The sequence below is a fragment of the Erpetoichthys calabaricus genome, chromosome 8 (genome assembly GCF_900747795.2).
Source record: "Erpetoichthys calabaricus chromosome 8, fErpCal1.3, whole genome shotgun sequence".
In the NCBI taxonomy this organism is placed as follows: Eukaryota; Metazoa; Chordata; class Cladistia; order Polypteriformes; family Polypteridae; genus Erpetoichthys; species Erpetoichthys calabaricus.
In genome coordinates, this window is record NC_041401.2 from 136,966,285 (window position 1) to 136,977,627 (window position 11,343).

The window sequence follows — 11,343 nt, forward strand, 5'->3', positions numbered from 1 at the left end:
ACAAGCTAATTCCAAACAGTCATACTTCAGACCAAGGGGGGAATACAACATCTTAAAACCTGCCACCCCCCAAGACCATATGTTAGGTAGACTGGCTTCCTTGCGGGGGTAGAAAGACTTTAGCAGAGAAATACTCGCCAAACTGGTTTAAGGCACATCCTCCTCCAACTCTGTTGTAAAATTCCTGGTGGGGGTAAACATGAATGCTTCTCACTAATGTAACACTAAATTACATTGCTTTGCCTAAATTACAAATAAAGACATACAAAATATTTATCAAGTTATATGCAAAATCTTACATCACAACAGCCACATTAAATAAATGCTTTTAAAAGCAGCTTACAATGTCATGTAGTTAAAAATGTATGATAATAGGCTTGTGGATGGCTCAATAGCTTTCATACACAGTGATCACATTCAAGTGATATAAAATTGGCATTGATAGGCGTGTGTTAGTGGTGGAGGGTCTGTAACTAAAAATCAGTATCAATATTACCCATTTACAGGAGAAAAACAACAGAAATAAGTTCTCCAAGTAGTTATCAATATTAGTTAAAACCCAGTAATTCATTAAACGTTTACAAATAACTAAGAACTTAGAAAAGAACTGATTTATTGCATGACAGGAATACTAAAATTAATGATTTTCTTTAAAGATTATAATTCCTGTCTAATGATACACAGAAAGAAAAATAAGCAGTAATCCATGCTCAGTCTGTTGTACATTTTACTGCTAAGTGACACTTTCAGCCATGTTAACCATAATCTTGCCCTGTCCTTGGTATTTGTGGCATAATTAGCCACTTGGTGTGTCATAGAAACTGTATAACATGGCATAGTTCTTGTTGCATGCCTGGTCTTCCTACCGCAGTTCAACTGGAGTTCCATTTCTAAAACCATGCTATCTTTATATCACACATTTCCCATATAATTAATTAGTTCAAATACCATTTAGTTGCCGGTTGATAATGTCACTTCTTTACAATAGCTGATAATATTTTCAGCCTTATATATGCTTGCTTTTCTCTTCCATTAATTTCCAGAGAAGTAGCTTTTTTGAACTTTTATTATTAATTTGCCTAAAGTAGCACTGGAGTGGTGATGCTGTATGATCAGCTGGTATACATGTTTGCCCTTTCTCTGGCATTTTTTTTGGGATCTGAGCGACTGTCAGACAACTAAAAGATGAAAATATACAAAATCTAAAAGTTGGTGTAACCAATGCTAAGGTTAAATTAGAACAGTAAACTCATTTGTAGTTGGAAGTTGCACAGAATGTTTCTTTGTTTTAAGATAGACAGGTTTGCAGATTTGCCAGTGTTTTTCAAAGGGAGATTTCAAAAATGTGTACAGTGTTATCTGTTTAAAATATTTTAACAAAAATGGAACTGTCTTGGCAATTTTCTTTGAAGAATAGGTGTGCTAAATTTCAACAAAATTGGTCCTCAGTGGGCCAAGTTGTTTCATGTGGAAAGACAGGCAGACGTGTCTATCGCAATATATGCTTCTCATATTATATGTGAGCACACCTAAATATTGAAACTGTGTGTGTACAGGGAAGGGTTAATCACTTTGAATTTTTTATTTTACTGTAAATATTTATGTATACATGAATCTGTTGTAGCTCTCATTGGGGAGTGTTAGGCTGCTGAATAAGGCTAATCATATTTTTGAGTAATTTTCTTTTAAATTGAACTATTTTGATAATTAATGCATGCTTGTTTTCAATGAACAAACACCCTAGTGATTTGATCATTTTTATTATTGATTTTATGCACATCATGATCCTCTATGTACAGTATGTGGAAAGCCATCCATCCATCCATCCACCCATTTTCTAATCCCACCTTCTGTCCAGGTATTGTTCCTGCCTTGTGCTCTATACAATGTGGGATAGGCTCCAGCTTCCTCGCATTGGGTGATCCACTTATTAAATATAAATAATACCATGTATAAATGTCTTAACTAAATACCAAATATACCAATTTATTTTGCTGAAAGATCTTTTTAACTGCCACAAATATCTGTCTTTTTCACTTTTCTGCAGCTTTACAGTTATCTTTAATTGTTATTTGGTAAAGTAATTTGGCTACAGTAACTATGAATTTAAGGATTAAAAAGTATTTAAGAAAAGGACCAATAAAAACCAGACAAGTTGAAGAAAGTGGTTGAGCCTTACTAGGAAGATACCTTTTAAAAAAGAGAGCAAAACAAGGGCAAAAGGATCATCAGTATTAGGTGGAAGGTAAGTGAAGAGAGCAACTTGGTCATGCGATCTCCCATAATTATCTGCCAAGTGAACTCAATGAGGCTGTGCCAGTTACAGATCTAGGAGCAGGCCAGGAAATGCTACTGTCGGCTACTGGTGCAATCAACAGTTGGTATTTGCAATGTACTTCAAGAGAGTCCTCTTATTTACCCCTTCTATCCATTTTCTACATTTTTGACAGATTATTTTCAGCCTGGACATTTTAAGAACTAAATTCATCAGTTTATTATTGCTAGGCTGGCAAGTTTGTTTTGTTCTTCTTGTGTTGTGCATTTACTGTAAATATACAATGCAACACAGAGAAGATTTGTGAACAGATTTTGTTTTTGGTGTCTTATATATTTCATTTTTTAAAATAGCTTTAGTGTTGTCATTTCTGTGTTGTAGTATTACTGGTTGTTATTCAGGTGGTGCGCCTTCTCTCATGTTATTTTTGCTGCTGCTTTATGAAGGGGTGACATGTAATCCTTCCTTTTCCTGGTTAGTATGTAATTGTACAATTACCATGTTTCTTTTCTGAGAAAAACAATTCCTGAACACATAGAACAGCTTGAGAGTAAAACTGTAAGTGATATTTTTTGGTTCGATGTTCACATGATCAAGAAAAAAAAAACTCTAGTTATTAAATAACATTTCTCAAGATTTGTGTTAGGCCGGGTAATACTTGCATGCGTACTTTAAGTAAAGCTGGAAGATTCCACCAGGTGGCAATGAGAGATATCATCAAGGTGAGAAAACGTTTGGCTTCGCTGTGTTGTGAATTGCCTGAAACATCCATTAAATTCCGAGGACACCTTGCCACAATATCTCTGAAAAGGATGTTTAATGATTACATCCATCAATCCAGGGATGTGCCCATTCCAGCACGCATCGAGCGCAAGACAGAAACAATCCCTGGACGGGGCATCAGCTCATCGCAAGGTGAGCACAAGCACTCACATACGCTAGCATCAGTTTAGCATCACCAAATCCCCAAACCTTCATGTGTTTAGAAGGAAACTGGAGCACAATGTGGAAACCTACCAGGAAAACATGCAAACTCCAGGCAGGGAACACCAGGGACATAACTCCCTGCAAGGCAGCAGTGCTACCACTCCGCCATCGTCCTGCCTCCACATGTGTAATTATTAACAGTATTCATTATTTAAATGAAGTTAACGATTTATCTGTAAAATGTAACATACATACTTTAATGCATTTCATCATGAAAGTGATATCAAGTATAAATCTAAGGATTCTAAATGTGCAGAGAGCAGGAATATCATCAATTTAATGTGTTCTGTGTGGCGATTGCTGCGGTCAGTTCTGGAGGAAACCCCAGAAACACGTAGCGATTAATAACTGGGTCAGTTTTAAGATGACGTTAACGACGGTCTACTTTAATCTTGTAGTTTATTTAAAGTGGACATTTTGAGATTAAAGATGAAATTTCCACTTTAATCACAAAATACCCCTTTTCACTGTGTCCTTAATTTTTTTTTCTATGGCTCAAATAAGCTGCTGTACATTCTGATGGTGAAAAAAAGTCACAGAAGATGATATGTGAGACTTTTAAAATGTATCGTGTCGTTTCGTTGGGGAATATGCGATGTGTGAATATAAAAGCACCACAAATACATTTGTATGTCAGCATTTTGCTTTACCACATCGAACCATTCATCAAACATTGAAGCATGCACGTCGATCCCATAGGATCCACAAAGCAGCTTTCTGTCACATGTTAGGTAGTGAACAGAGACTCCAACATCGCGTGCCTACTTGATCACACTGCACCCCCGACTTTTTGTTAGTACTGCAACTCGCACATGCGTCACATTAATTTCTTATGTCGTGGTCAGGGGACACCTTAAATGAACGCTGGGAATGTGTGGCACCCATGATGCATATGCAGTGTGAAGTTTGAACTGGCCCTTATGCCTTTTTTCCTCTTTTTTCCCTCAAAATAACTTTTGGTATGTTCCCATGAATATTGTCGGGGTGATGTGTATAAATACATTTTCCGGATGATAACTGGATAAATAATGTTTGGGATGAGGACAATTTTTTCCTTCATTTGCCCCTTGTCTCCAAAGCTTAAAATTACAAATCAAACAACTCAGATGTGATTAAAGTGCTCATTGCAGAATTTCACTTAAGGGTATTTGCACACATTTCAGTCTCATCATGTAGAAATGACAACTCTTTTTAAACATGGTCCTCCCTTTTCAGGGTACCATAATGTGTGAGATCATAGCAATGGCAGATACATTAAAGCAGTCATATTTAGGACTTACTCGAATATCCTTTGCATCCAATGACTGCTTTGAAGACTGTGATTCATAGACATCACAGGTGCCGAGTATCTTCTCTGGTGATGCTCTGCCAAGCCTTTAATGAAGCCATCTAGCTCCTGCTTGTTTCAGGGACTTGTCCCCTTAAGTTTTCTCCTCAGCATATGGAAGGCATGCTCATTTGGATTGAAATTGAGTGACTCTGGCTTGGCCATTCAAGAATTGCCCATTTTCTAGCTTTGAAAAACTCCTGTGTTGCCATAGAAGTATGTTTGGATCATTATTTTGTTGTTGGAAGAAGTGCCATCCAGTGAGTTTGGTGGCATTTAGTGGAACATGAGCAGGTCAGATGTTTCTATACACCACAGAATGCTATCAGCAGTTCCATCAGTACCTGTGGCAGCCATACATGCCAAATCCATAACACTCCCATCACCATATTTAACAGATGAGGTGGTATGCTTTGGATCTTGGGTAGTTCCTTTTCATCTCCACACTTGCAGAATTTTGCAGGCTCTGACACTGTAACCTAGCCATCAAGTTTTTGTGGCTAACTAATGGTTTGCATCTTGCAGTGTGGCCTTCTGCAAATAGTAGTCTGTGACACACACACACACCTCTGCCAACTGAAGAGTGATCTGTCGGACAGCCACTTGGGGCTTTTTCCTTTACCATAGTAAAGATTCTTCTGTCATCAGCAGTGGAAGTCTTCCTTGGCCTAGATTTGCTAGAATTGGTAGCTTAATTTTTATCCATTAGAATGCCTAATTTATTTTACCTTGTGCACACACTAAATATATTCACTGACATTATCTGTCCATTAATGTAAAAGTAAATATTTCTTAAAATCAACAATAAAAAATAAAAAGTCCATGGTATAATTGCCATCAAAATTAATGAAGACTAGGATCATTCAGGATATTTTCATTTACACAAACTCTTCAAAGCTGTTTTTGTAACAACGTACTTTTCAGAATGGGTTATCAGTATATGAGGAGAAATTATCTAGTTAATAACACTTAGTAAGGAGTGATATTTAATAGATGCAATAAATTAGTTAAAATTTCAAAAGTCAGAAACTGGTGATGCTTTAAATCTCACCTTCCTTTTTTTTACATTTATCCCAACTTTAAAGCCTACCTTATTAAGCTTGTTAATTTAAAGTAGTTTTTTCAAAATGCTTGTAAAAATTAAGACAACAGACTTTGTTATTGCTTATGCCTATAGTAATCCAGAATTAGCCATTGAACTGGTCTGACTATAATACTAGTAATTACTCGTAACTGGAGACTTCATCTCATTCGCTTCTGCAACATCCACATATGTGTCATATGTGCTTTTTCTAACTTTATCAGATTTTTACCTATTCATTTTAAAAACTCAAAAAACAACACAAATTTAATAGTAAATAGACTTTACTTTCTGCTTCAGAGGCTGGAACACTGCACTATTCTTGTTATTTCTTGTTTTTCTCTCCTTCTCATGAATCACTTATCATTGGGTACAGGGTGTTGTGTGGGTTGAGAGACAGAATAATAAGAATCACTACTGATTAAAACCAAGATGGAGCTTCAGGGCACAGGCAACAAGAAGCCAGCAGGTTTCCATTGTTATGCAAGGCATGTTAGCAAAGAGTATTTAATGACAGTTGCCAGGAAAAAAGGATGTAGACAGAAGCTGAAATAAAAGTCTAAACTGGGAGGTCAATCAACACTATAGCTAAAACCAAAACAAAAGTGGTAAAAACACTAAGCACTATGTCAAACCCAGAAACTACTGATAAAAACAAGTTCAGAATTGTTAAAAGTAAGTGTGGAAAAGGGTTTTTTTATTGACAAATTCGGATGATGAAGTGCTTGAAAGACAACAGTTTAACCCTTCGCACCTCTGAGGACATGCCTGTAACATTAGGTTGCAGCCTTAACAATGGGAGACACAAAATGGTGGCACCCATAAATAACCAAAACGGCAGCAAAACCTGCCCAAAAATATTATAACAATAAAACTACGCATCTATTCAAAAAACTTAGTCATAGTCAGATCCCTGGTCTACAAAAATGCCCATAACAAATGTAAGAACACCTGATATATGCTACTAAAAGACACAGGAATCTACTGCAAAACAGCTTCCTAACATCCATCTAAATAGTAGTCATGAACCAGACACTAATATCTTTCTTTATGTGTCTATTTCTTCTGGGACCACTGGACTTTTGCTGTAAGCAATCCTGCACCACTGAATGGCTATGAATTCTTGAGCTATTTCCAATATAGGAGCACTCTGGTATATGCAAGTCACACAGCAGTGGATTGTCAACACACAACAATATGTTATTTGTATGTCAATTTAATATTTTGTTCTGTTCCAGTGTGGTGCTGAGGTGTCACCCGTTGCACTCGGGTCCTAATCCAGGTGGTTTGTTGTTTGGTGGGTACGGCAACATGCCATCAGTGCATGCTCCCAACCTCTCTCTCCTTTGTCTTGGATTCACTAGATTAATAAAGTAATTGGCAGAATTATCACTATGGACTGTTAGGGTGTAGCAGAAGTACTGCGCACAAGGTGGGTGCTGAGTGAAAGAGAGAGAGCTCAGATGATGTCACTAGGAAGCACTCAGCCTACAGTGCTTGCAGGCAGCTCCTCTGTGCCCAAACATACAAGTTCTCTTATTGCCCAGTTTGAAAAAAGAGCCTGCTTGCGAAGGCCTTTTAAATCCAGACTTTGCGGGTTTGTGGCTGACCACCAGCAGTTACCACAGTACCAAATGATCAGACTGAGATGGATTGAGGTGCGATTCCATGACAAAACAATTGGCGTAGTCAACAGAATTTGGGAGTGTAGCAGGTGGGGGCTGAGTGAGAGAAAGAGAGAAGCTGATGTCACCAGGAAGCATTCAGGTGTGTCTGAACATATGAGTTTTCCTATTAGTGTAAAAAAGAATTTGCTTCTGAGTGCCTTTGTCATCATTGCAATCTCAGGTTCCAGCTGACTACTGTCAGTCACTACAGTGCAGATGATCAGACTGGGATAGATTGTGATATGAGTTCACAATAAAACAAAATAATCAGTCAGTCAGTCATTCAACCCGCTATATTCAAACACAGGGTCGCGGGGGTCTGCTAGAGCCAATCCCAGCCAGCACAGGGCGCAAGGCAGGAACAAATCCCAGGAAGGGTGCCAGCCCACTGCAGGGCACACACACACACACCAAGGACACACTAGGGACAATTTAGGGTCAATGCACCTAACCAGCATGTCTTTGGACGGTGGGAGGAAACTGGAGCACCCAGAGGAAACCCACGCAGACACGGGGAGAACATGCAAACTCCACGCAGGGAGGACCTGAGAAGCGAACCCAGGTCTCCTTACTGCAAGGCAGCAGCGCTACCACTGTGCTACCGTGCTGCCCAAAACAAAGTAATAATATTTATTTTATAACTATTTTTGTGTAAGTGTATAATATAATATTCTGTCCCCATTTAATGTTCTTCTTTCGGCTGCTCCCGTTAGGGGTTGCCACAGCGGATCATCTTCTTCATATCTTTCTGTCCTCTGCATCTTGTTCTGTTACACCCATCACCTGCATGTCCTCTCTCACCACATCCATAAACCTTCGCTTAGGCCTTCCTCTTTTCCTCTTCCCTGGCAGCTCTATCCTTAGCATCCTTCTCCCAATATACCCAGCATCTCTCCTCTGCACATGTCCAAACCAACGCAATCTTGCCTCTCTGACTTTGTCTCCCAACCGTCCAACTTGAGCTGACCCTCTAATATACTCATTTCTAATCCTATCCATCCTTGTCACACCCAGTGCAAATCTTACCATTTTTAACTCTGCTACCTCCAGCTCTGTCTCCTGTTTTCTGGTCAGTGCCACCGTCTCCAACCCATATAACATAGCTGGTCTCACTACCGTCCTGTAGACCTTCCCTTTCACTCTTGCTGATACCTGTCTGTCACAAATTACTCCTGACACTCTTCTCCAACCATTCCACCCTGCCTGCACTCTCTTTTTCGCCTCTCTTCCACAATCCCCATTACTATGTACTGTTGATCCCAAGTATTTAAACTCATCCACCTTCGCCAACTCTACTCCCTGCATCCTCACCATTCCACTGATCTCCCTCTCATTTACACACATGTATTCTGTCTTGTTCCTACTGACCTTCATAACTCTCCTCTCTAGAGCATATCTCCACCCCTCCAGGGTCTCCTCAACCAGCTCCCTACTATCGCTACAGATCACAGTGTCATCAGCAAACATCATAGTCCACAGGGACTCTTGTCTAATCTCGTCTGTCAACCTGTCCATCACCATTGCAAATAAGAAAGGGCTCAGAGCCGATCCCTGATGTAATCCCACCTCCAACTTGAATGCATTTGTCACTCCTACCACAGACCTCACCACTGTCACACTTCCCTCGTACATATCCCGTTCAACTCTTACGTACTTCTCTGCCACTCCCGACTTCCTCATACAATACCACAACTCCTCTCGAGGCACCCTGTCATATGCTTTCTCCAGGTCCACAAAGACGCAATGCAACTCCTTCTGGCCTTCTCTAAACTTCTCCATCAACATCCTCAGAGCAAACATTGCATCTATGGTGCTCTTTCTTGGCATGAAACCTTACTGCTGCTCACTAATCATCACCTCACTTCTTAACCTAGCTTCCACTACTCTTTCCCATAACTTCATGCTGTGGCTCATCAATTTTATTCCCCTGTAGTTACTGTAGTCCTGCACATCCCCTTTATTCTTAAATATCGGCACCAGTACACTTTTCCTCCATTCCTCGGGAATCCTCTCACTTTCCAAGATTCCATTAAACAATCTGGTTAAAAACTCCACTGCCATCTCTCCTAAACACCTCCATGCTTCCATAGGTATGTCATCTGGACCAACGACCTTTCCATTTTTCATCCTCTTCATAGCTGTCCTTACTTCCTGCTTGCTAATCCGTTGCACTTCTTGATTCACTATCTCCACATCATCCAACCTCTTCTCTCTCTTGTTCTCTTCATTCATCAGCCTCTCAAAGTACTCTTTCCATCTGCTCAACACACTCTCCTCGCTTGCATGTTTCCATCTTTATCCTTTATTACCCTAACCTGCTGCACATCTTTCCCAGCTCAGTCCCTCCGTCTAGCCAATCGGTGCAGGTCCTTTTCTCCCTCCTTAGTGTCCAACCTCTCATACAACTCATCATACGCCTTTTCTGTAGCCTTGGCCACCTCTCTGTCTTCACCTTGCGCCTTATCTCCTTGTACTCTTGTCTATTTTCTGCATCTCTCTTACTATCGTCCACTTCTTCTTTGCCATCCTCTTCCTCTGTATACTCTCCTGTATTTCCCCATTCCACCACCAGGTTTCCTTTTCCTCCTTCCTCTTTCCAGATGTCACGCCAAGCACCCTTCCTGATGTCACCCTTACTACATCTGCTGTAGTTTCTCAGCTGTCTGGTAACTCTTCACTGCCACCCAGTTCCTGTCTCACATCCTCCCTGAACTCAACCTTGAAGTCTTCCTTTTTCAGTTTCCACCATTTGATCCTTGGCTTTGCCCTCACTCTCTTCCTCTTCTTGATCTCCAACGTCATCCTACAGAACACCATCCTATGCTGCGTAACTACACTTTCCCCTGCCACCACTTTGCAGTCTTCAATCTCCTTCAGATCAACTCTTCTGTATAGGATGTAATCTACCTGTGTGCATCTTCCTCACTATTGTACGTAACCCTATGTTTCTCCCTCTTCTTAAAATACGTATTCACCACAGCTATGTCCATCCTTTTAGCAAAATCCACTGTCCTCTTACCTTCTTCATTCCTCTCCTTGACACCATACCTACCCATCACCTCCTCACCTCCACTGTTCCCTTCACCAACATGCCCACTGAAATCTGCTCCAATCATCAATTTCTGTCCCTTAGGTACACTGTTCATCACTTCATCCAACTCACTCCAAAAATATTCTTTCTCACCCATTGCACACCTAACTTGCGGTGCATATGCACTAACAACATTCATCATCACACCTCCAATTTCCAGCTTCATAATTATTACTCTGCCTGACACTCTTTTCACTTCCAAAACACTGTTGACATACTGTTCCTTCGGAATAACTCCTACCCCATTTCTACTCCCATCCACACCGTGATAGAACAATTTGAATCCACCTCCGATCCACCTGGCCTTACTCCCCTTCCATTTAGTCTTTTGCACGCACAATATATCAACCTTCCTTCTCTCCATCATATCTGCTAACTCTCTCCCCTTACCAGTCATACTGCCAACAGTCAAAGTTCCTACCCTCAGTTCCACTCTCTTTCCTTTCCTCCTCTCCTCCTGCCTCTGGACACATCTCCCCCCTCTTCTTCTCCTTCTTCTTCTTCGGCCAACAGTAGCCCAATTTCCGCCAGCACCCTGTTGGCTAACAGTACTGGTGGCGGTTGTTATTAACCCGGGGCTCGACCGATCCAGTATGGAAATTTGTATTGTTGTCTGCATATTGATTTGGCAAAATTTTACACCGGATGCCCTTCCTGACGGGACCCTCCCCATTTATCCGGGCTTGGGACCGCCACAAAGAAACACACCGGTTTGTGCATCCCCTGTGGCTGGGTTCTGTCCCCATTTAATGTTAAAATGTATAATTCCAAGTTGTGGTAGTAACTTAAAAAATAGATTTAAAAAATCTGCTCATGGAATAACCCTAAAAAGTACAAAATGCATGAAATTGAATAATACAATCCTGAAATTACAAAACTCATTAATATGATGGACATGAGGTGTTTCATCATAAA

General features: G+C 40.3%; 1 protein-coding gene across 1 annotated transcript in view; it reads left to right on the plus strand.

Moving 5' to 3' along the window:
* rab5b (RAB5B, member RAS oncogene family) overlaps positions 1-11,343 on the plus strand; it is a 103,903-nt gene that overhangs the window by 90,942 nt on the left and 1,618 nt on the right. The gene's annotated exons all lie outside the window — the stretch shown is intronic.